The 25,737-nt window shown below is 39.1% G+C and overlaps 1 protein-coding gene across 1 annotated transcript in view; it reads left to right on the top strand.

Moving 5' to 3' along the window:
• Nucleotides 1-25,737, top strand: part of CPLX1 (complexin 1) — a 134,774-nt gene that overhangs the window by 55,629 nt on the left and 53,408 nt on the right. The gene's annotated exons all lie outside the window — the stretch shown is intronic.

The raw sequence follows: 25,737 nt of genomic DNA, 5'->3' as shown, positions 1-25,737 counted from the left end.
TTTTATCTTATAAACTACTATGTGCATTAAGGGTAGAAACAGCAAGCAAGGGACTCCATCCTTGTTCTCTGTTTTGCTCCCCCTCACTGGAAGCATTTAGGCCATCTCCCCACTAGTGACTTAAAACATCCTCCTGAAGTATAAAATATACAGTATATAGCTCAAGACTGACCTGTTGGGTTCTTGTTGTTTTCTGAGCTTGGATGTTTTCCTGCAGACATTCTGTTATCGGATTAGGGAACATCAGTAGATGGGACAGTGAAGCTTGCTGGTTGCTTATATAGAGAAAAATTAGGGAAGAAAACAATATCCTAATAAAGGAACTAGTAAGGAGAAACCACACTCAAATCAAGATGGACAGGGCAAGCTTCTGTCTGTCTGTCTGTCTGTCTGTCTGTCTGTCTGTCTGTCTGTCTATCTATCTATCTATCTATCTATCTATCTATCTATCTATCTATCTATCTATCTATACACACACACACACACAGAGCCAACTTTACTTTCCCATGCACTGAAGATGTTACCTAGTCTGGTAATGAAACATCTGCAGGAAAAGAGCCAAGTTCAGAGAACACCAAGAACTCAGAATCTTCCAGACTCATCCAAATATTGTTGTGCAGAATAATAGTTATGAGGACAAACTTTTAATCACTTCAACAGTGGTTGGATGATGCTATGATGACACTATGAATCATTAGTAGGGAAATGCCCGTAGGTGGGGTCCTCATTAATGAGTTATAGATCTAATTAACCAATCTTCCTCTCAATAAAACAAAAACAAGGATGGGTATTAGACCATTTCAGTGATGGCTGAGTTATGCTAGAAGGCACTATCATTCACTAGTGGGGAAATGGCCTTAGATTTCCCCTGCCTCCCACAGGATAAGAGCTGTCTTCCTTATTTTCCTTTCTCCCATAAGGATCTAAAGAACAAATATCATGTAACTTCATAAATAAATACATACATACATACTTTCTACAATGTAATTTCCTTAATAAAGCTTACTTTTTATTTGGAACCTTAAGCGTATTTAGATGATTGATTCTGTCAGAGATGGACTCTAGTAAATGAACTTGAAGAATCCAACCAGAATTTATCTCAATACTTTTCTCCTGCAAAAGGTTATGGGTCTAGGGAATGAGAAGGACCCATATTATTTTAAAAGATGTGAATAAAAAGGCATTTTGAATGGGTCAGTACACTACATGTGCCTCCTAGTTAGTGGGAAGCAGGCAACAGCATGCTTGGGGTAAATCTGGTTTTGATTGCACTTCTGGCATACTGGTAAAAATGTCTAAACTGACCAGTACTGTCCTTACCATTAGCAATGGAATGCTACACATGGCATAAGTTGGATTAATGCTGGAAAACTAGTCTACTCTTTCCTTTTCTTACTAGAAAGCATTATGTGAAAACCTCAATTGACCACAGCCATAGGGATGGCAGAGATCCATATCTATGAAGCCATCTGGTGATGACCATGGCATAAGGATAACTGCAACTCAAAATGTAAGAGAAGTAAATGATAAAGAACATGAATAAACATAAGAAATAAAAGAAAGAGAAATAGATACATTGTGTCTCTGTGAAATTAAGAGATAATACTAGATCAACCACATCTGCTATGAACTTCTTCTGGTACGATGCACAATCATTGAAAAATATATGAATATGAGAAAGGAAGTTTACTGTACATTTATTGATTATTAATTGTATGATGTATGACAAACTAAACAGGTCTGAATGATGAAATATTTTGCATCAGTATGAAGTTGATGGTTGGTTGCTGAATGCGGTAAGAATGGTATCTGCCGGAAATAAAAAATGCATGAGAATAAATAGAACACTTAGCAAATGGTTCAATACTGAGCAATGAGTAAGAGAAAGCGTGTCCCCTTGGTTGTTTGTTGTTGTATTTATGGTAAACGTGTAAGGAATTTTTGTAGTGACATTAGAAGCACGTTGGTCAAGGATGTAAGTGTATATTTTTGCTGAATATATAGATGTTCCTGTGTTCCTGGATGAGAACCCAAATGATTTTGCAATAAATATTAAACAGATTGTATAATACAACAGTAAATATGGATCTGAACATGAATGCATCAAACACCAAGGGAAAGTGGAACAAACAATTGCAAATGAAATATAAATGACAAAAAACTATAGCTGCTGTTTGCTGATGGCTTCAGACAGTGTCTTAAATCAAAGCCGTTTCTGAAAAGCACAGTCCCCCAACTTCACACAATACCTGAAATCTTTTGAGAATTTTCTTTCTGCACCATCTGTGAAGTCACAGTTGAAGGGGCTTATAGCTTCGTGCCTCCTATTCATCTTTGGAGGGAAAAAAAGCAGGCTCAGTCGATTGGCAAGACGTTATAATGCAGACAAGGCGTTTGTAAAATCTCATTCTAGAAGCCTTTTTGTGAGTGCTGCTCATTTTATTTTTTGTATTAGGGAAATTTGGACTGAAGAGACCTATGCCCTGCAAATAGAATAATTTTTTTTCAAAGTGTCTTTTCATAAGAGGACATTTGGGGTTTTTTGGGGGGGGGGTCTTAAGATTATGGGAGTTTAGAGGCTATATATGGGGACAGATTTCATAGAAAAGGAGAGACAGTGTGCTATAGAGAGTAAATTCTTGGACTAACACCAGGATCATCGAGGTTCTTGTCCACCATCAGCCATGGAAGTGCCATGGGTGATTATGAACTAGTCACTCTCTAAACCCCACCCACCTAACAGGGTTCTTGTGGAGAAGAATTGGTGGAGGGAATGCTACGAGCAATAAAACTGATACAAGCTCCTGGAAGAGAGGTGGGGTATAGATCTAACAAACATACACATTCAAAAGTGCCCAGGCCTGGGTCCCCAAATGTGTTAAGAGCCCTGTCTCTTGGCGATGCTGATAATTATTATGATAATTTTCTCAGCTGCTGTATATATTTATTTTTGTATTGTTTTTAATTGTTTTTATTGTTTTAGAATAGAGTAACTTAGTTGAGATGGGCGGCTATAAAAATCAGATAAATAAATAAGCAAGACATAAATGAGAAAACTTCCATAAAAGTTCTTCCATTATCAATCTAACATATTGTCTAAGAAGTTACACATAAATTATCAGATATCCCTCCTTTCCCAGAATAAAAATCAGTCATGCTAACTACTAAGCTTTCTAAGTGATCGTGTCTTTCTTGTGCTTGAATTTGTGCTGAAACGTGTGCTTGGTGACCAGCAGAGTTTTATTCTCCTCCATGGTCTGAGTGGGAAGAGAATGGGATCTTGGTTTGCTTCTTCTGCCTTTGAGACAACAAAAAGAAATGTCTTGCTTTTTGGGCAGAGTGACTAGTTCTCATTCAGCTTGACAAGAGAGGATTTGCTTTAGAGTTTCTCTCAAAGGAGAGGAGAACATCAGAAAAATTCTCATGGGGGGAGTCGCACAAATTCTCATCCTGCCAGCCATCTGCAGCCTCCCTGCCTTCCCCTGCATAGTTGAATCCCAAGGGAAGACATTGTCAGCCCTGGGTTTGAAATGCTGACTTCAGTTTTTCGTTGTTTTATGATTCCTGAATATATTCCGTTTTGTAGCTAACAGCTTTGGTTGTCTTTGGACTGAAGAGGACAATAGAAACTCACAATAATAAAAATATTAAATGTAATATTTATTCAAAGTATCTTCCAAGAGACTTATTCCCAAGAGTGTTCAGAGCTGCAACCTAAATGGAAAAAAGAACTGTGATTTATTTCCTATCCTTGGAATAAATATACGTAGTGGATAATATTATTGATATGTAGCTAATGTTTTGACAGCAATATAGCCGGGTGGGGATCTTGCAGCCCTAGGGGCATCCGTGTAGGGGCAGATCAATGTCAAAATGGTGGGAGTGACCAAACAAAGCCCCACCCTTTTTAAATCTGCATTGCATGCCTTGCGTGCATGTAAAAAGGGGTGGGGCTTCTTTCCCCTGGTCATGCTCCCCATTTTTATGTCATTGATCCCACCCTACAGATAGCCCTATGCAGACATTGTATGCTGCTGAGCTACAATTCTCAACAGTCCAGCCATTCACAGTCACCTCTGGAGGGCCACATGTCCCTTGCCTTGCTGAAACAGAAATGATCTGTCTTTCCATTCCAGCTGCTTAGGAATCAGACTGATCCGATTCAGATACAGAAACTGAAGAGTTTGGTCAGGCTGAATGTCTGCCTGCATCAGAGGCATTCGAGGAAGAGGGTGTAGCTAGGGAGACACAGGTGCAGGCTAAGTCAGCTGACCCAGAGCCTGAACTAGAAAGGTCCTGAGCTCAGCTACACATTACACATTAAGGAGACAAGAAAAGCAAAACCTGCTTCAAAGAAAGAAGTGTGACTGATGGTGCAGCCTATGATGAATTCTGTGACTGGCCCCTTGTGTAAACAATGTTAGAATGTCCTACCTGGGACTCTGGGCCCTCTTAGATTACCTGGAACCTCGGCCTGGAGGTGGTCTGTTCTTGGATCTTCCTGAACTTCAGCTTTGTCTCTGGACTCCTTTGCTGAAGTAAGCTTCTTCTGCCCATTGTCTATCCAGAAAGCTTTGAGTGCGTTGCGTTACTTTGATGAAAGATTTACAACCGCAATAGGTATCGGTGAGCTTGTTACCAGAAGTGTGTGTGTGTGGGGGGGGGGGGTGTCTGTAAAACTGGCAGCACAGCTGTTGGGAGAAGCTTGCATCCTGATTGTATATTGCTTGAGGGTTCCCATGAACTTTTGGTTAGCTATCATGGAAGGAGGATTCTGGGGCAGATGGACCTTTGATCTGATCCAGCATGTTTCCTCTTATGTTCTTAAGAAAAATCTTCCTAAATCAGAGCTTAGCTACAATGGGTCTGTAGTGATTTCTTATGATGTCTTAGTGCCTTGCTGATACCTTAAAAAAAAGCCTTCTGAAGCTCTTAATTCAAAACCACAGTACTTGATATTTATGTTTTCTGCGACTGCTTCTTTTCATCACGTTTGGCTGTTTGTGGTATCTGAAGCAACCGAAGGAAATTTGTAACAGGCGAGCTGCAAAACATATTCAAATCTCTCTCAACTGGCAAGCTAAACTTTCTTTGCCATATAACATATACTACAGTTTAGAAATAACCCAGAATTATGTATCGTTTATCCAACACAGTGCTGTCTAACCTTGAAGTGTTTTGTACTGGTTGGAATGTTCTGTTTCATTATTTGTTCTAGGTACATAGAAATGGATTGGAAATGCATAAACAGTGCACACTTTATTTTACTAGCAGATAATCTATTAAGGCTGCAGGGGGTTCCGTACAGAAAATCTCTTTCCATTAGTTCTTCTTTTTCTCTCTTTTCTTTTTATTGAATACCACCCCGTGAGGATTGGCTCGAATGAAAAATAAATCAACAGATATAAAACTGCCACTGTGGATATGTTAGCTAATTCTAGGGCCCACGTAGCATCAATTGTGAGTAGCAATAGAGGGGTGTAAGCCACTCTCCCTGTCACTGTAGATCATATTAAATGTTTTCAAGAAAGCTGTTCTGTTTTTTCAAGCAATTGCAGGCATCCCAAATTAGATTAGGCTCGTGGGTCTAGAGAATAGACTGTTTAAATTTTGTCTCGTTGTGCATTTCCCCAGCTATTGTGAGGCACCTTCCCCACCCATTGCTATTAATTTTAATTAAGGGAGAAAGGCAGAATAGATGGATGGGAAAAGCTCAGCCTGGAAAAACACTTAATAATGGGTAGCACAGCTATGGTGCCTCCCCACTGGCTGCAGGTGAAGAAAGATGGAGGTGCCCCATATGGAGCACAATCAGTGGTACAGTGATTAGCATTAGAGGCGTGCAACTCAGTCGAGTTTCAATTCAAATGTGAGATTCCAAGGTGGCATGGTTTGATTCAAACTTGCGATTTGAGGCTTTGAGCTACCCAGATTCCATTCAAACCAATCCTGAATTGAATTGGTAAAAGAATGAACTCTAGGCCATAATGAGGAAACACTAAAACATCTGCAGCTTCTTCCCTATGTGGCAGAATGGGATGAAAAACACTCACTTTCTCTTCCAAGCAAACTTGCCTTAACAAATTCTTGTAGAAGAATGAGAGAGGTTCTTACTGTAATATATCAAATAAAAACTTGGCCATGAGGTGTGTGTGATCTTAGGAGAAATGCAAACACTTTAAGCCCCCGGATTCAATAAATCTATCCTGAGCAAGTGTTGGACAGATGAAATTATCTGTTAGAGAAAATGTTAACAGGACTGAGAAATAGTGACCTAATCTGAATACGTGTATCCATCGTTGTAGGATTTTTTTTCAAAGCTTTTTGTTGTTGGGTTAGTTTTTCATCCAGAATAATTTCCCCCTTTTTCAAATACCACGGATAAATCAACTATTTTTTCCCACTGTTTTGTGAATGAACATGCTGAAATGAATTTTAAATTTAATTTCAATAAATGAGGCATATGCACCTGGGCAAGTGTACAGATTGAAAGCTGAACCCATCTGGGCATTTTCAGACACTGTCAGTTCCTTTCATAAACATAAATGTATACATTGCATGTGTTTTCCTTGAACATTTCCCTTTGGATAAATTCTCAAAACTATTTCTTACAGATTAATAATCTGTTAATATTCTAATTAAGCAAACTTCACAATCACATCTTATGATCAAGAGTGATGTAATCTTTTCTGTAGATTCTTCTTCAGTTCATGGAAATCAGCCTATTCAAGATAAAGGCCCAAATGCAAAGAAATGCCGCTGTTCTTTTTATTAGGTGAGGTTCCTCTCCTTCTACATTGTAGGAAGAATGTAGAGAACTAAAAAAATTGTTTCAGGAAAATCTTCTATTCAATCCATCATGTTGGATTGCCATGGAAACTCTGTGGAGTGTATTTTGTAAAGATGAATTTAGTCATAGTTTTATATAAGCTTCTTATATGAATAGTGAAATTAAATATATTTTAATTTTTAAAAATATATGCAGTTTTCAAGCAGCAAGCATGCGTTTTCCTCGGGGGGAAATGCTTTTTTTCCTCCAGTTTTCCCCTCTTCTTGATCACTTGATAGTTTGTGAATCCAGTAGTCAAATATAGAAATCTCAGTAGACATTCTGCCTTATTTCATTCCCATGAAAAAGCCAGAAAAATCAGTTATGAAACTAGCCATCTTCTCCAGTCTTCATCAGAGAGTCTCCAGATTCCTTTCATTGATGAGGCTATTGAAAAGTTTCACTTGGACCTCAAAGAATAAAGCTGTCTGTGTAATGCTTTAAATTGGATTCCAAAAATAGGCATTTTGCATGTGGGGTGCAAACTTAGCAACTCTTTAAAGCAGCTGTATCCTTTCCAAGGATCATACAGCTGCCTTCTTCAGCTGCCATATGATTTCAGAAAACAATGTGGCTGCTTCTTGAATGTCCCCATATACTCTGATCCATCTTTTTGGAATGAAATACAAAGCATTGCATAGCCCTATTAAAGGAATTTCTCTCTTCTCAAGCAAGTCACCTTTACAAGTGTTCAGAGCGGCTATCACTAGATCTGGCCAATGCAGAGCCTTTGGCTGACATTCTGAGAATTATGTACAAAGGTTCCAGAGAGCAAATATGAAATTGATAAGCCATTCAGCTAAGCCTGAGGATTCAGATGGTGAAGGTGGAAGTAGATGAGTGTCTTTTTGATTGAGTGTAAAACTCTACTGTGTTGATCAAAAAGTTCTGCACTGAAAATCTACTCAACTGTCATTTAAGCCAAAGCAAGGCTTTAGAGTTGCAGCAGATCATATTTTCTCATAATCTATGATCACAAGGACCACTCTACTGACATTTGCTTATCTTGAGCTAAATGTCTGGTTGAGCTCTTGCTATTTATTATACCATTGAACTATCAGATGCCAGCTTAGACATCTCCAATTCAAACTTTTCTTTCTTTCTTTCTTTCTTTCTTTCTTTCTTTCTTTCTTTCTTTCTTTCTTTCTTTCTTTCTTGTTTTGTTTTATCTACATCATTGTGACTGTAAAAGACATTTGCAGAAATGAATATGGTAGTGTGTGTCTGTAGCTTTGTTCTGCAATACATCCAAACCCTTAAAGGTTGAGAGAGAGAGGAGATGGAGGATGCATCAGAAGCACAGGGATGAGGGGTAGAAACCCTCTTCTGCTTTTGACTGTGGCATTAGCATTGCTAGCCATTAAGGACACCATGAATTGGAATTTAAAGGGGACATGTGTGCAAGAAGGACATGTGGGTCTGAGGCCACCTTGTGTAGCCCCAACTTCTAAGAAACACGCTCATGCAAAAAAAAAAAAGGATTTCATTCTTCAGGGAATCAAGATGAGGTTTAAAACCTTGTATTACCAGTATCAAGGTGAAATAGTAGTTTAAAGTCTTGGACTAGGATCAGAGAGCCCCAGAATCAAGTCTACCCTCAGCCATGGCAACTTTGGGCCAGTCACCTTCTCTCAGCTCAACCTCTCCCAAACCCACAGGTTTGAGATTGAATGAAACATCAGAGAAGGTAGTGTTAGGTAGGATGCCATGAGCTCCTAGAGAAAAGGCAGAATATAAATCAAGGGGACAAAATAAATAAATAGATCTGCTTGCTGCTACTTCTCACCCGCATCAGCACTAGTCTGCTTCTTATATAAGTTTGGACAAGGCAGTTAAAAAGAATAAAAGAGCCATTGCCAAAAGGAAGTTGCTTTTCAGAATTTGCTGCTAAGCTCTGTGTGTCTGTATGTAAGAGACAGAGAGAGAGATGCTAATCAATATTATCTAACTCCATTATTGTAGGCTGGCAAAAAAGCAAAGAGAACCCCAAATACAATTGGATTGTCCTTTCCCAAATTGGTACACTGTATATGTACTGTATGTTGAATGATACCTCTTAGAAGTTCAGCTGGCTTTTTTCTTTTTTTCCCTTCCCTTCCCTTCCTTCCCTTCCCTTCCCTTCCCTTCCCTTCCCTTCCCTTCCCTTCCCTTCCCTTCCCTTCCCTTTTTTGAGAAGTAAAGAATTGAAGCACTGATCTCTCATCTCCTTGGAGCATGGGGTGGAGAGTGAAGTCTCTGTACATTGTTCCAATTAGGTGGCACATGGAAACATCATCTGGTTAAATATCTGGACCATGAAAAGGATTAAAGGAAATAACTCCATGCATTAGCTCTCTATTTATATTGTGGTGCAAAGAAGGTCCCAATGTCTCAGATTAGTAGATTCCTTTGTACTGATCAAACACTGAATTATATTTTAGCACCTCAACAGAACTCTACTTTTTTTACCATCTGTTTTCCTTATTTAACTATTCTGATTGCTACCCAACATTTTATTTCATTACATTTTATCATTCGGTTGAATAATATAGTCCAGATCTCATGACAACAAGAACTTCTTCAAAATCTTGTTTGTTTCTTGTTTGAAAACAAGAACTTGTAGAAGAATTACTGGAGATATATTGAAATTTATAGCATTGAATATGCATATGTGTCAGCCTCTCAAGGTAGTCCAGACCAGGAAACCAAAACCATGAGTACTAACACTACCTTTATTGTAAGGTTACAGTAACAGAACCTTGGAAATCTGAAATTGCTTCCCCCTTCCCTGCCTTTACGTTCCAGAGAACTAGGGAGGGTCCCTTCTGACATGATTTCTCTACCCCCATTCCTGCTTTGGACAGATTTCTCTTAGCGGACCATTGTCTAGACTGCAGCTCTTCCTCCTGTCTCCCAAGGTTATTCTCACAGCCCATTACATCAGGAGAGTAATTGTATATAAACTAGGGCATAGAGACCCGAAGTCCTATTTTTATTTAGAAGGAAGCCCCTTAGAATACAATGAACGTACATCTTTGACTAATAGTTCTTAAGTCCCATTATGAGTGTGCCCTAATTTAATTGTAGTTAGCCTGTCACATTGATTTTGATACAATTTGCACATAGCAAACTGTATGGGACTGAAGCCAATAAATTCAGGCGTCAAAGAATTTAACCCTGACAGAGTTGTGCTTAAAGAATGTATAAAAGTGCATAAAGTGTAGTTTTTGAATACTTTCTCACATTTATATTAATTCTAAATGGATTTTTCTTTAAAACTATTTGTATTCATCTGCAAATATTAAACATCCAAAAGTTTAATCCATTCAAATCTACTTGATGAATCAGTTAATAGCACAGTCCTGTACAAATCGCCTCAGAAGTAATTCTTACTGATTTATTCTCAGATCAGTATATATGACTTTAATCAGCTTAAAATCTTAGTGGTTTCTTGATTAATAGGAGGAAAATCAAACATATTTTATGTAAGAAGAACCCACAGTAATATAAAGTAGCAGTAAAAGTATAAATCAGGTCTTCTATGTGGACAACTTGCTATAGTAGTAGCAGATCAATAGAGAAGTTCTGGGAAGATGAAATACAATCATATTGATAACTTCCATATAATGTACAGACACACTTGAAATGTAATTATAATTAACCATTTCTTCATTTATCAATGCAATTTGACAGTGTCTCAGAAAATTCATGTACAAGCTTCACAATAAGACTAGGCAATATGTAATAAAATTTAAAATTGCCAGTATGTTCAAACTTCTATCCCAAACTGTCCCAAATCTTTCCCTGGTGCTGCTTAGCAAAGTCACTGAAAAACGGTGAGCTATTTTAGAAATGAAAATGTCTTTCAGGCACTTTCAAAGAGTCCTATGCTACAAAGATAGGCCATTTTAACATTATTTTTCTTCTGTTTTATGACGAGACAATTTTAAAGAAGTCCAAATGTGGCTGAGTGAGACTCAAGTCTATATAATTTGGGAAATCACAAAAGAATTTCTGTCCCATTATAAGGTATTCAAGCTATAATCAGGGAAGAGGCACTAATTTAGGCTGATATTTACTTCTGTAGTAACTGAATGGGGGATAGCTGCTAAGGGTAGAGTTATACCTCTAGGATACAGCATGTGCTTTGGATGCAGAACAGTCAATGTTCATTGCGCAGCATTTTCTGGCAAGACTGGAAAAAACATCTAACAGGGCTGCAGGATGCGTTTGAGACCTTTGTGTAGTGAGCTGAGGGATCCACTCCCAAAAGGAGGTGGTACCTTGAGAAAGGAATGGGTGGAGCCAGACAAAGACTTCATTTCAATGGAAATTTAATTACAATTTAATCAGTCAATCAGTTAAACCTATCTCCCACTTTTCCTCCAAGGGATTTAGACATGGATCTCTATTCATTTTATCCCTACAACAACACTGTGGATAGATTAGGCTAAGAATGAGTGACTGCCCCAAAGTTACTAGGTGGTTGTCCATGAAGGAAGGTGGATGTGAAGTGTGGTCTCCCTGGTCCTAGTCCAACACTTTAACCACTACCCCCCACTAACTCTCACATATATTAATGTGATATATGCCACATATCAGAGGCATCCACAGAGAGTGTGGTGGTGGGGGGGGGGGACAAAAAAGGCAAGACAGTAGGGCTTGGATTGCTTGCTCATGGCCACCATCTTGACTTTTTTTACTCTACCCAGTAGAACCTGAACTGTATTAATTAGATACAATTTATCAAATCATGCCTAATATATTCCATATTTTCCATTTTTGCCATACTAACAATTACAATTGAGTGGAAAATTTTGGAAGGGTTCCTTGGGGCAGCCTTCATGCTGCCTGGAGCCACTCTAGGCATGGAGGACAAACTATGATGATGCAAAAATGATGAGACATGATGCCATAATGCAAACCCTGGCCTTTTGTACTTGTGTCACAACATTGCACACAAGTACATAAGTCGCCTGGTTTGTTGTGGCTTTCTGATGCATGTTTTATCAGTAGCTCCCCTTACCCTGCCCCCCCCCCATACTTATAGGTTGTCCCATGTCAGGGACAGCAGATACCAAACAATGTGGAGCAAACTGAGTAGGATTGCCTGATTTGTTAGAAAGTATTTTCTCTATTCTTGTGCTTCAGTTGAGAATGGCCAGAATATTGAACTTCTGGGAGACCCCCACCTCTTCTTGCATTCAGACAAATATGGTGTACACGCAGAATAAATCTTCCATTCCTTTTTCCCCTATTCATTCTCATTTGACTGGATGAAAGAATATTTGCTTCCAAAATCCTTTCGAAGAAGAAAAACATACCAAAGGAAGCATATTTCATGGGTGGAGTGTGATGTCCTTGTAGTGAGGCATGACAAGGTGGTCAGGGGATATCTGTAGCTGTCCTGCCTGTGACTATACAGTCCTTTCCCCATTATTCTGCAGCTTCCTTGGCCTTCTTTGCTTCAATTCAATCTCATGAGAAGATATCATAAAAGAACCTGGAAGTGTGGGTAGCCAGGAAAGTTTCAGCATGATAGAACAAAAAAAAAAAAAAAATCAGGAGTAGCACCCAGCATCCCCTGCGACAACTACAACAAGCAAAGATAGTTGAAAAGCCCTACTGAGAGTAATTTGAAAGGAATTTTCAAGCATCCAAGAACAATGTAGAAAAACAGAAATCTCCTTCTTGGAGGAAGGATCCTCTGAGAATTTGCAAGGCAAATTTAGCCAGAACTGAGCCCCCAACCATATGACTGAGAAGCAGTCTCTCTCTCTCTCTACCTTTCCTCTTTCATTTTTAAAAACTGAAAGTAACCTCAAGGTCCAAAAGCTATCTTTTAAAAAAGGCCTGGTGAAAGTTGCTTAGGCCTTTCCTGTTTGACTTTTGGAGGGACCTCTTTTATCTTTTCTGCATTGGATTGGCAAGAACCAGCCATGCAGCATTAAAAAAAAAAGATTAATACTCATTTATTAATGATTAGATGGTCAATGCACAGCCCAGCAGGTCATTTAGACTATCTCACTATTGCATAGGACAATCTGATGTGAAAAATACAATCTAAGAATTGTACTGTACAATCTAAGGATTGTACGGTAAAAATACAGTCTAAGGATTAAAAATGCAGGAGTTTGATTCTCTTTGGAACCTGCCCACCTTCACGTTGTGACGTCATAAAGCAAAACAGGCATGGATTTGATTTCTTATTGGAGGAGAAGTATTTGGCAGCCTTCTATAACCTGCCTGGATTTTTTTTAAAGAATGCAAGGATAATAAAATTAAGTAAATATATAACAAAGGAACTATTATTTGTGGATTGAAGAGGACAAGAAGACTTTTTAAAGGATCTATAGTTGCTTTTTTAAAAAAAAAACCAAAACAGATACCTCTGGTTCTTGATCAGATTGTTGCCTCATCAGATGAATAAACCAGGACAAGGAATTGATATTGATATATGCATTTTCACTTTCAGGAAATGATTAGGTTTATTGTATGGGTGGCTAAGAGACATGGCCGTTTGGTTTCTCTTTTATTATAATGACGACCACACATTTCATCTGATGAGCTATCTTCCACCTTGCATTGAGGTCAACAACACAATTCCCTTTGAATGTAAAGAAGCTGAACTGCACTGGTGGGATTAAATGAAGAAATATTTTGAATGAGTGGGCAGCTTCAGAATGATTCCTTCTGTTATGCTGAATTAAATGTTCATGACTTTCATTCTTATTTGCCTTGTTCAGCTACATTTTGCTAATTTCCTGAGAGACTGGCATAGTTTTCATAGTAATTCCCCACCCGCCTTTTCAGAAAATCACAGCTTTATAGTCCCACAGTGGTCAGGGAAATATTATACAGGGCCAGAGGTCCAGAACATTGCGTATTTGAATAGCTACATCAAATGACTTCTCATTAACAATTCGCTCCCAAGGTTCTGTTTTAGAATCAGTTGAACAAGCTGCTGATCAAGCAAGGTGTCCCTTCAACTAAGCATATGATTTGATGTTGGTGTTGACATTTTTCAACACAATTTCTTTATTTGCCCTCATACCCCTTCCCTTAACCTGGCTATGTCCTCCCAACTGATGTCATTTTCTAAAGCTACCCATAAAAATCACAAGAGAGAATATAGCTAAAAGGAAAATGAAAGGAGATCTAGAGGTGGACAGGGGTAATCAAAAAGAAGGAAAAGTCATTTGGCCACTTCAGTACTTCGTTGCAGTATATGATGGAAGCCGCTAAAAGAAAAAGGTAAGTTTCAACATAATGGAAGAGATTAAAAAAAAAAACTTTTTATCATCTTCAGTGTCATCATTCATTCAGCATTAGTAGTAGTGATAGTAATCATCACTGTAGAATTGAACAGAAAGATAGTAGCTAATTAAAGCACTTTCTCAAGGTACAGGATGCAAAATTAATCATCTTGGATCAATTCCTCAAGTATCAAGCAGTTGCCAGGAGTCAGAACTGACTTGAAGGCACGCGCGCACACACACACACACACACACACACACACACACACACAAATACAAAGCAGTTCTTAGATTAAAAAAATGTAAGTACTTTTAAATATAATTTTAATGTGTTTTTTTTTTAAATGGTCTAAGACTGATTTAACTGTTTACAGCTCTTCCAGCACTCAGGCTAATTTTGCAGTTATGCATATTTATAAGAGCCAAATTGAATATATAGGGGGGGAAAGCATATGTTAAGATCTCCTTTGGCTGTTTCCCAAGGAATATTCTCTCACAATCTAAACTTCTTGCTACTTCCGGAGGAAGAAATAGCAGATTGAAGACAACTCCATGAAAAACAGAGCTGATGACTGCGGCAAATGAAGAGCTGGCAAGTAGACCGGCTCTTCGAAACCTCTCCAGACAAGTAGAGGACTTGAGATTGCCCACAAGTGCTCCAGACAGCTGCTCCTCGTGAGGAGACTGCAAGAAAGCAGTCTCCAGTGGGTTTAGAGCTCTGGTTGATAAGGGAATAGCCATCTTAGCTCAAACCATGGTTGGTGCTTTTGAAAGGACACTAAGTTCGCATACTTCCTTTTCTAAACACCTTAGGAAATTGCTTGTTAACTGCTTTTCAGCTATTAGAAACCTCTGGATCAACAAGTTCGACAGCACCGGGTGAGTTTCCTTCAATCCTTAGCAAAAGAAAGTTTTAACTTCAAGTTTAAGAACTTAAAAATAATTTTTTATAGAATAAACAGCAAAAGGGTGATTAAAACTTTGATTTTAGAAAGTTACAAATGGGCTAAGGGTCCAGATAAATTTAAAATAAGATTTTGGAATTAATTATAAAGAAACCTTCCCATGGGAAAATGCTTTTGTTTTGAATATAAAAAAATAATAAGATAAGATTTTAAAAATTGGTCACTAGAGGTAACTAAAGATTACAGAGGAAGGAGAAGAACACATAAACTTGACTTACAATTACAGAATGAACCAAAATATTCTAACATTGCACATATTGAAGGATATTTTTGAAAAATGGACTCAGAAATTATTATTAATACTGTCAACAGGACATCTGCCTCTATGGAGAGACTGTGTCTAAAAGATGTTATGGAAAAGCAACGGGTTTTACCTGATATGACTAAGACTGTGTTGAAAGTGGATTTACAAATGACAGGCTACAAGAATGACATGGAAAAAGATGTTATATTGGATATACAAAAGAAACCAGCTGATGTTTTAGTAATTAAAAAGGATATACAAACAATCAACCAAGAGAGTGACTTGGATAATTTTCCTATATTGAATTTACAGAAGAGGCTTGTTAAAATTTTGAAGAATCTTGTGAGAAGGGACAAAGAAAAAATGAAAAGGATTGTTAGAAGTAAAAGGAAGGAACATAAAGTTAGTTTATTTGATCAAGGTTAAAATAGATATGTTGTTATCTTTGGTAACCCTTAATGGACTTTTGCTGACATCAGGACTGAAATGACGAGGTTTATGGATTTGTTTATAGATAAGAGATGGGATATGGGATGAAGAGATCATTGGTTGTAAATTAAAAGGAGTTGAAAAGTTACTAAAATCGTTTATACTTGTGATGGTGGGAAGTCACTTCTTTATACATTTCTTTTCTTTTTCTTAACCATATTCTTACTTTTCTATCTTTTTTCTTTCTCTTTCTCTTTTTCCTTTTTCCTTTCTTTTCTGCACTTTCTACTCTTTATTCTCCTATCTTTTTTAGTTTGTATTATTTTTTACTGTTGTAATTATAATCTTTAATACAATTGTTGTTGTTGTTGTTTAGTCATTAAGTCGTGTCCGACTCTTCGTGACCCCATGAACCATATTGCGCCAGGCCTTCCTGTCCTTCACTGCCTCCCTGAGTTTGCTCAGTTTCATGCTCATTAATACAATTACTATTTAAAAAATCAAAACTTCTTGCATTCAAGCACATTTCCATTTCTCATAGTATGCTAATGAGTCCTTGTCTTGTTTCCACTCAGAAACATCCACAAGATTTATCTTTAATGTCATACAGCATTTGATGGCACTGATAAATGGGGGTGCCTTCATTTATTAATTCATTCCTAGGATTTAGCACTTACCTTTATAACCACAGATTGTACTCAAGGTAGCAAAACCAAAAAATTAGAACATGGAATCAAAATACAGTTAAAACACAGCCCAAATCTTATTAAAAACACATCTAAATAACCATAAAAGCAGTCAACATCCTACATATAAGGCTTATCTATTGGGAGGGATTACTGGCAGAAAGGTGAGAGGAAGCTGACCAGAACTTTCCTAATTCTTGGCAAGGTGTGGAAAGATTATAGGCTGGTTTCTCTGGATGTTACAAGCCTAGTAACCTGCTAGAGAGGAACAGCACAGGCAACAGAGGATGTGGAAGGATGTGTCAGAACTTGTAGGAAGCAGCCGAAAAGGAAGCCCAGGGAAGGCTGGGTCTCTGTAGGGATCTCCTGTAATCGACAGTGAAGGTTATAAAAAGGAATTTGGAATAAGATGTGATGGCTCAATTAACAGCCCAGTTTGCTTTGAGACCACACAAGCATCCCACCTATGACAGATATCCATGCTGAAAAGCAGACACTTGCTTTCTCTTGCACCCTGGCCCTTTTTCATTGCCTTTGTTCAAATATAAGGGCTCTAAAGTGGCAGCCAGGAGTTGCAGCAGCCCCAGACTTCTAGACTCTCAAACCTTTCTTCTGGACTTGGCTCAGTTGGGAACAGACTTTGGACCCAGCTCAGATAGTGTAGATTCTTTATTGCTGACAAGCAGGAAGTAAGGGACAATCTGCCTTCCGCAGTTCCCAGTGATCAGAACCCCTCTGTATGTCAGGGTTTAAATTCTAGGCCTTTCCTTCCCACTTTTCCAGGTTCATGAAGGCAGATGAGATTGTGTTGGTGTAATGGCTCTTACTAGTCTGAGAACAGCTCATCCTGCTATGTCAGCTTAATTCCTAACAACATTGTGCACTCTCCTTTTAAATTACATTTGTGTAAATGACAATTAGGTCTAAACAGCAGTGATGCTATTAATGGATATCTGGAGTTAAAGCCATTGGCTCCTAGTGTTGTAGCAATCTTTGTTTATGTAAATAACATTGAGGGAGGTGAACCCTCAGTTAGACCTCTTTCTAGATTACATTAGCCCATCTGAAACCAATATAGACATGTCAGCATGCATTTATGAAAATGTCTGCTCTAAGTGGCTTCAGTGAGCCATTCAACGTTCCTATCCATGTCCAGACAAAAAGAACAGGTGTTGGGAAAACATCTGAAAGCAAAGGATTTGGCAGTGAGAAACACTTCTTGTCTGTGGGCAACACAAACTTGCCCACAGTTTGTAATCCAAATAGGAATGTAGCTTAACATATCCAAATACATAGGATGCCCCCCTAACCTTTACTTCTCCAAAAGCCGTTTGATTCCTCTTCTGCCACGATCTCCATGTCAACTTCGTTGTGGCCCACTGCAGGCAAGCTGACTTTTTAGAATTATTTTTATGGAGGGCAGTTTTGTTAATTGTCCAGCCAGTCGTCATTGTATGATTTCATTTGGGTCACAGCGGAGTTTGGTATTGAAATGCAGACTCTTCTTGTGCCTCAGCCATAGTCTAAATCAGTGTTGTCCAAACTTGGCCACTTTAAGATGAGTGGACTTCAACTCCCAGAATTCCCCACCCAGCCATGCATGGCTGGCTGGGGAATTCTGGGAATTGAAGTCCACTCATCTTAAAGTGGCCAAGTTTGGACAACACTGGTCTAAATGGAACATTTATTAACTTCAGATTCAGAAGCTCTACCCATCAAGCCGAGATATGAAAAAGGTTGGTCACCATGAAGCTTCCTTGCTTTTCCATTCATCTGCTGGGTAGCTATGCTGCATGGGAAGTGCTGTAAAAACCAAAGTTAGGAAATAATAGCATGGGGAAGAAATATAGGGTGGATTTAACTGATCCGATATGGCAAGGAAAGTTTATTGTGTTGAGATTTTTTCCCGGTTCATTCTCCTAATCTGAAGCTTCCTTCCGTATCTGGATCCCTTATGATTAGACAGATTAACTCCATTCTTAGGATTTTTTTTTTTCAAAAAGAAACAGTCTGCTGAAATGCTGCATACCAGTGGGATAAACCAGTTGTGTAAGAAGATGAAGAGGGTGCATGGAGGTAGAGCTAATATAAGAGAGCCAGTTTGGTGCAGTGGTTAAGGTGCTAGCCTAGAAAACAGAAGACTCTGAGTACTAGTCTTCCTTTTGGCACAGAAGCTGGCTGGATAACTTTAGGCCAGTCACTTTCTCTCAACCAATCCACATCACAGGGTTATTGTTGTGGAGAAAATAGGAGGCAGGTGTATTAGGTATGTTTGCCAACTTGAATTGACCAAATAGATATGTTTAAAAAGGTGGGATCATCATCATCATCATCAGTCATCATCATCTGACTTTTCAGAGATTTGGTAGTTGGGGGGAGGAGTTCCAGTTAGGATGACAAGATCAGCACAGAAATATAACACTCAAACAGTTCAAGAGAAACTTTATGTTAAGGTTTTATGTTGGCTACATTAAAGAAGTTGAGACCTAAGAACCTGAATGAAGCCTAAACCCATGTTTGATGTGCACCCCAAAACTGCTCTGAAAGACAGAGAACTCATGTCCTGATGGCTCACAGTAGCCTCAGATGCCATACATCTCACCTATTCAGAACTTTCCACAAATGGAAAGAAGGCTGCAACCTTGTATTTTGTCGGTGAGAACCACAGAAGCAGCAGAGAAACCAGCCAAGCCACAGAGTGCTTGGATGGATGGATGGATGGATGGATGGATGGATGGATGGATGGATGGATGGATGGATGGATGGATGATGTGCCATCAAATCAGTGTCAACTTTTAGCGATCATGTAGTTAGATTTCCTCCGTAACAAACTGTCCCTAATATGGTCCTTCAGGTCTTCTACACATTGCTTTGAAGCCACCTGATTAAATTCTTGGCTACAATGGGGTGATTTCATTGAATCTTTACTTAATTGAAATATCCCTTTGAATATTCCTCAGTTTGCACAGCCTTAGTTCTTACACTTTCAGACTCCCTTTTCTTTCTTCCTTCTACAATCCCCCCTTCCCACCTGAAATTTGGGGACGGAGAACGACACTGACAGATGCTATTTTAGTAGAACGATAGTGCTGAACAAGCACTGCTTTTTCAATGCTTTTTGAGGCAGTTAGTTGAAAACTTCCATTGCAAGTAATTAAGCATTAAATAACCAACCCAAGCTTGCTGCTATCTCTATAAATGAAAGGGTTATAATGGGAAAGGCAGGAGGAAGTGTTATTCACCCTTGCCTTCTTTCTGAAGGCAATTTGGAGGACATGGAGGCAAAAGACAGTGAAGATGACATGCTCCTTTACCTGTAAATTAAAGTATCCCCCCATTTTTCTGTCCTCAAGAGACTGGCATATAGACCTTTGCTCAAAATAAGAAATCAAATAACTGTAGAGAAAGGGAAAAGGATAATCTTTCAAAAACTGTATTGCCAATAATAATGATAAAAAGCCCTTATATGATTCCCATCGTTTCGTTCCTTGCCAAACCCACTGTCATGAACACCAGGAGCTCAGAGAATTAGTATGAACTCCTGCGGTGACTAAGAAACCCCATTAGCCTATTCATTCCCAAATTAGGCTCTGTGGCAAGTGGAATAATCAAGTTTTTTTTTTCCCCTCTCTGTTTTGCTGTCTTTGAGATTAAGCAGTAACATCTCATTTGCAACAGGTTAACATTTCATGTTGAATGGCTCCAGGTCAGGCTATGCACACAGCACAATGATGCCAGAGTGATGAAGGAAGAAGGGGTTGTATTTTTGAAGGCTCCCTTGTTTTAGCTTAAGGAAAATTAGAATCACAGGGAGCATCATTAAAATCTCTCTTCCATACGTGCTTGCTCCTGTTTTCTTTGCCAGAAGTTTCGGTGGGTTTGCATTTGTAACCAAGTAGGGCATTCTGAGATGGAGTCTTGCCCTTCTGCATCCTGGATATTTGTTCTGCAGGGTGACAGCCACCTGATAATTTCAGGACTCATGCCTTGTGCTGCCAAAAGTCCAGGCCTTTTGCAGTCGATGGTACAGGTTGGATTCACACTTTGCTCTCAGCCACCATGTGGCTTGTTTAGTTCTGGCTTGAAGTGGTGTTGAAGTACAGCCACTGTGATTTGCAAAGTATGTTTAATACAGGGGGTGGGTAGCCTGTGATCACCTGCACCCGCGCGTCACCCCAAGAACTCACCACCAAAATTCAGTGGCACAATAACCCTATCGTTATTTTGTACATGAGTGCTTGTTTGTGTGTGTTTAAAATTAAGGATGAAGATTGAAGCAGGAGGGCTGTGGGAGGAAAACCACATTAATTCCCAAACTTCAATATCCTCCAGAAAAACAGATTTGGGTCCATTTTTCACATTTTTTTCAAGGGTTTTAAGCATGGAAATAAGAAGTTCACCAGAAAGGCTTGGACTGGTGTTTTTGGTCTGCTTTTCACTTCGGGGGGTGGGGTGGGGGGAGCTAGATTTTCTTTTTTATAGAGATTTGGGTAGCACCCTGCAGAAACCACTGCCAGGTTGTGTTAAGTGTCAGTAGAAATTGTGGAAGGTCTGCCAGACAGAGTGATGCAAAGCCACCAGGTCTCTTCTCTTCATTCTTAGAAAGAAAGGACCTTATGGTGCTTCTTGAAACAGCTTTGAGGAGATGTTTCATTCAACCCCTTTGTAAAAATAAAGCCTCTTCCTTCCTGAGCTTTGTACAGCCCTCGGTTGCTGATCTGCACCTCAGGAGATTTGCCCAGTGAATTTATAAAGCCTTCGGAGTGAGTGGAGGGAAGGGAAGGCAGTTAAAATAAGGAGGTCACATAGAAGCAGAGCTCATGGTGAGTTTGTAAGCTCATTCCATTGGATCTAAAGCAAAGTAGTAAATATTGGTCCACCTTTACGCACTTGTTGAGCATTCACCAAACATTTTTCTCTGTTAAATGTATATTTTGTTTTCCTTCCAAGAACTCAGTGATGCACATCTCTCTTTCTCTCTCTCCCCCCTATTATTATTTTCCCTATAAGGTAGGTTGAGCTGAGAGAGGGCTACTGGCCCAAAGTCCCCCAGTGAGTTTCCATGGTAGAGGGTGGACTTGGACTTGATCCACCCTCTTCTTAGACCAATATTTTAACCAGTTCGTGTGATACCTCATGGTAATATGTCAGTTTTTGAACTACGTAATGGCATTTGAAATCATTTTTATATTACTTGAATAAGTATTTGGTATTTCAAACATTCATTTTTCTTACTATATTAATATAATATAGTAATATTATATTAATTAGATTTTTGCCATAACAGCTCAAGATACCTATAAACCATTTGTGTGGATTTCTGGAGAGGGGGCATTTCTGGCTTGGATTTGCATAGGATTATGTCATTTCACTGGATTGCCGCCAAGTTTCAGATGTATACCCGCTTATTCTACTTTCTGAAAAGGCCATTTTTTTCTATTAAACAACAACAACAACAACAAAAAGACCTCGTATGTTTCTCTTTGGCACAGATTTCATGATATTTTAGAATAGAGGGTTTTTTTTATTTGAAATTTTCATTTACTGTTTAAGATGTAATATACAGGTGCTATGCCTAGACCGTTTATATTTTTCCCTTATTTCTGTTTTTCTTGTTTTATTTACAGTTAGTGTGTGTGTGTGTGTGTGTGTACACACACATACACACATGTATATTGGTTGTTAAGGGTTTTTCTACATTTTTATTTTTTTTTAATTGTAATAAAATAAATAAGATTTGTTTTAAAATAGAGAAATCCTTTTGAAACATATCATGGAGGAGTGTGGGACAGAGGTATCTGAAATAAGAGAGAAAATGTATTTCTGGAAGTAGAATAAAGCAATTTGAAAAACAGATTGCATGGTGCTACAGTAAAAGATGTTTCTATCAATTAAACCACATACCTGTTGTGACATGTTTTTGATCTCTGTGGAATCACAGCAAACTCCGTCTTTGTTTGCAGTAAAACAAGTAGAAAAATAATGCCAACATGAATGAACGGGAAGAATGGGAAGGGAGGGTAAAATGTTTCTTTCACAGCTGGACTCAGAGCCAGATGTCCAAAACACAACAGTGGATGGCTAGGGTTAATGTTGTTGTTTCTGATCCTCCCTCCCTCCCTCTCTCCCTCTCTCCCTCCCTTCCTTCTCCTTTTTGCTTCTTGTACTTTCCTGTTTTTCTTTCTCTTTCTTTCTCCCTTCCCTTCCCTTCCCTTCCCTTCCCTTCCCTTCCCTTCCCTTCCCTTCCCTTCCCTTCCCTTCCCTTCCCTTCCCTTCCCTTCCCTTCCCTTTCTTCTTTAGATCTGTCTTTTACTTATGGAAACTTTCTCAATAAAATTATATATATTTAAAAAATATGTATCTCAAATGTGTGTGGGGCAGATTTCTCCAACCTAGTATCCTCAGATGTGTTGATATTACAACTCGTGTAATCCCCAGATGCCATAGCTAATGCTGGCTGTGTATTCCGGAAGTAATCCCCACATATCTAGAAGATACTTGGCTGTGGGGAGCCTTAAATGGAATGCTTTCCAAGAAATGAAACTATTGTGGGAATGTTCTTCCATTTCATAAAGCAAAATGGTGGCCTCCTGATCTTTTATGTACATTTTCAACTATAGATGCTTTCTTAAAATGCTCTGATGACCAACTGACATTTCTTGAGTTGGGCGGCACAATTACCTAATTTCCCCAATGGAATAAATATGATCACAGATGAAAGGTGGTCAGTGGGCAGAGACAACCTGCGTTGTTGCTATCTAGAAATTACCCTGGGGTTCTACAAGGCTGAATATTTGCTCTGGAAGAGACAGAGGAAAGGACTGTGACATGTTTCATTCAAGCATATGTCTCAAGTCTTCAATTTTCTCCACTTGTCAGGATTGTCTCAACACAATACACACTGATCTCCAAAATAAACTGTTTGCACTATATCAGTAGTAGCCACATCTGCTAACATTTCCAGGGCTGTCTCTCCCTCAGTGCTGCACTTTGGAGAAGTGAACTTGTGTTGGAACAAAACATTCAGGAGCATCACCAACTTGCATCTGCAAAAGCAGCAGGGGCTTTCCACAGCTGGAAAGCAGGTACAAGTGTTGCAAAGCTGAATACATGAATGTGTGACAGTAGTGGCTGCAGGGGGTGGCCAGAGTATTCCTGTAGACAGAGGAATAGGAAACAGGATTCACCACCTCTCTCCATCTATGCTTGGGTCAGATATTTCTCATGGTTCTTGGAAGATCTGGTCTTGCAGCTTCCTTGTAAATAAAGAGGTCTTCCCTTTACCTAGATCTGCAGCAGGCTAATGCCTATTCCTTACATGTCCAGATCTTTTTCTACACAAATAAGCATGAAAGGGGGGAAAAATCTGATTTTTAAAAGAGGAAATCATTATTCATCCCAGCTGTCTTGAAAACACAGCAGCAAACTTCCCCATCCCACTCCAGATTGACTCATTCTTTTAATAAGCTCTATTGACCTTCAATTAAGGTTGAGATAACATAAGTTGTTCGACTATAATAATCTGTTTAAAAAAAAAGCTGTCATGTAATGACTTGATTATTAAAATGTCAAGGATATTTTCTTTAATAAAAATAATTCTGCCTGCTTTAGAGAAATAATTAAGTTCTAGCTATCCATAAAAGAAGACACAGTGATGCACACTAGCTTAGGTGTCATTAAAAAGAGAGAGAGAGAGAAATGGTGTTTCCACAATGGTTAACCATGACTAGCCGGAGCCTCTGTTTCTATTTACTTACAAATGTTAGATGCTATAAACAGACAATGAAGGATAATTGCCATCATGCCTATTTGTGTGGTTCCAGAGGGCAAGTGAAGCTAATGCCTAAAATATGATGCTGAATTACATGGATCCTTGAGCTGACTCAAACAGTCCCACCTCCTATAACTGTACTAGATGACATATTTAATTTTAAAAGCAAAACAGAATTTCAGCCTTGCCTGAGCCTTCAGATACACCCAGACTAAGCTTAGGTTGTGTCCTAATAATGGCCTATGAAGCAGCACTAAGAAGCAAGAATTATATATTTCCTTCTGGTACTGTACATCTGAATTCAGTTTCCCCCAGTATCTCATTACAATCTAAGTACTGGATAAACTAACCACAGGTCAAGCTGCTGTAACTTCATTTATCTAACCAAGATTAACTTAGGATCTCTCTCCATGCCACCAGCAAATTGCACTGCAGTGTGCTGTACATGGGGCTGCCCTTGAAGACTATCTGGAATCTGCAACTGGTCCAGAATGCAGCAGTGCATACCGTTCTGGGTGCCCTGAGGTTCACCTGAGTTCACTACTGCTGCTTGAGCTGTGCTGGCTCCCGGTTACTTTCTGGGTGCAATTCAAGGTGCTGTTTATCATTTTTAATGCCCTACTGGGCACAGGGCCAGGTTATTTGCAAGACCGCCTCTCCAACAGGGTATGTCCCCATCCCACTAGGTCAGATAGGGTGGGTGTGCATTAGTCCCTTATGCTGTCATCTCATGGGACCTCAGAGCTGCACCTTCTCCCAGCCCTTAGGAATAGCCTCCCACCTGAGATTTGAGGGGTCCCTACCATCTTCGCCTTCCAAAAGGCCATGAAGACCTGGATCTTCCCCCAGATGTTGGGCTAGGATGGGGGTTGAGGCAGGCTTGGTTTGGCTCTTGGAGGGAAAGGTTGTTTTGGTTTTATTCCTGTTTTTACTGGTTGTTGTGAGGGGCCTAGGATCACTATATGAGATAGGTAGCCATAGAAGTTCTTTAAATAAATAAATAATTTTCATAATGACCTATATTGTATTATAGATGGTGTTGTGTAATAGCTGTATGTGAATTTGGAAGGCCTGAGTGAGAAGTCAGTTGTATTCTTGCAGAGATTTGGTGATGGTGTCATAATTTCATCCCGAAAAGGCATTTCTGCTGGTGAAAGAACCTCAATTGTGCTGGTCTAGATGACATTGGAAATCCCTTCTCATTCCATGATTCCAGCTGTTCATTTCAGGCAAAAAACATAATTGAGGCCTTTGACACATTGAATGACAGTCAACCACTTAAAAGCTGTAGCTGCAACACCAGCAGAGTTCTTCCCTCTACACTGCCCCAAGGGGAAAGTGACCCCTTGCTCTCCCTTTATAGTCTCCAGTATTTTACCTTAGACCACCTTGCTTAGGTCCACCTATCCAGAACCTAGATTTGACTCCAGGCCCCTTCTACTGGAATCTTCTATACCGTTTTAGCTGTTATGAACCTGACAATTCATTCTCATTCATATGGCCATAGGTATGTTTTAATGTGAATTTGTTTAATAACATTTGTGTACCACCAGGCTCGAATGATTGGGGGGAGGTTGC

This window comes from Python bivittatus, unplaced genomic scaffold (genome assembly GCF_059951505.1).
Source record: "Python bivittatus isolate LINGU-HERP-01145 unplaced genomic scaffold, Pbiv_v1 ctg000850_np1212, whole genome shotgun sequence".
In the NCBI taxonomy this organism is placed as follows: Eukaryota; Metazoa; Chordata; class Lepidosauria; order Squamata; family Pythonidae; genus Python; species Python bivittatus.
The sequence above is the reverse complement of the archived record's forward strand: the minus strand, read 5'-3'. Positions and strand labels throughout refer to the sequence as shown.